This window comes from Cololabis saira, chromosome 14, assembly GCF_033807715.1.
Source record: "Cololabis saira isolate AMF1-May2022 chromosome 14, fColSai1.1, whole genome shotgun sequence".
Classification (NCBI taxonomy): Eukaryota; Metazoa; Chordata; class Actinopteri; order Beloniformes; family Belonidae; genus Cololabis; species Cololabis saira.
The window spans coordinates 14,500,484-14,501,644 of record NC_084600.1 but is presented as its reverse complement, the minus strand read 5'-3'; positions in this window follow the sequence as shown (position 1 = coordinate 14,501,644).

Below are 1,161 nucleotides of genomic sequence, written 5' to 3'. Positions count from 1 at the left end.
TCAAATGTGAAGCCATCTGTCCGACGGCCAGAGCTTGGCTGACACTGAGTCATGACTGGGACGGTGATCCAGAGCACAGCAGCAACTCTGCAGCAGAATATCTGACAAATCAAAGACTCTAGGACTCCAGGAAAGTCCTCACCTAAACCTAAATGAAATGCAGCGGCAGGACCTCGAGAGAGCAGAGCATGTAAGAATTCAAATCAACCTCAAGGAACTGAAGCAGCAGCTTAAAGCAAATTGAGGTTCTGAAAGCTTTTCAGCCATGGAGCGTGCTTTGTATTTCCACTACTGCCATTGCATTTTGGTTTAGTTTTTGGTTAAATAGGTACAAGAGGATGCCACAGTGAATTTTATTTACACACAGCCTCAGAATTGGAAGGTGTGCTTTCTTGTTCACGTTGTGTGGAGTTGGTTTTATGAATGCTGCTTCTTGAGCAAAAAGAGACTATGAATCAATGACCTCTGAACTTGTGAGTAGATGGAAGGAACATCAATTTTACAACACAAACCGCTGCACATATGAAAAGGAACACACACATTCAGTCCTGTGGTGTTTCTTGTAGAGGATACCGTTGACTGTTGCACAAGTGGTGCAATGAAACTTGCCCTCATGCCCTTCATCTTACTGCAAACATATGTGCACATGTGTGTTTTCTTATGTGCCTGCATGCGTAGATGTTACCTGTCCTTTGTGTATGTCCTTTAAAATGCCACACAGAGACTTTTGTTGTTGTTGTTTTACACATACAAATGTGAAAATATCTCTTAATTTGAGCATTTCCAAAGATTTCTATGTCTTCAGCCGACTTGGAGAGCACTACTGGAAGTTAAACGTCTGAAAATAACAACATGCACAGAAGAGGAGCCTCGCTGCACTTCAAATTAAAGTCTTACGCTGACCCTGGTCAAGCATGCAGGTCGACATGTTGAGACTAGAAATGTAAAAGGTGCACACATGCACTGGAAACTAATCTGCATGACGTGCTCTTTGCAGCAGCTGAGAGAATAAATAACATCTTTATAGTTATTTGGCTTCAACTCGTAAGCTGCGTGATAGACCAAAGAAGAAGTGTGATGTAACGGTGATGTGAGGACAACCTTCAGCTAAACATGCAGAGATAAACTTGAGAGTCCCACAGAGAAATTAGAGACACAACA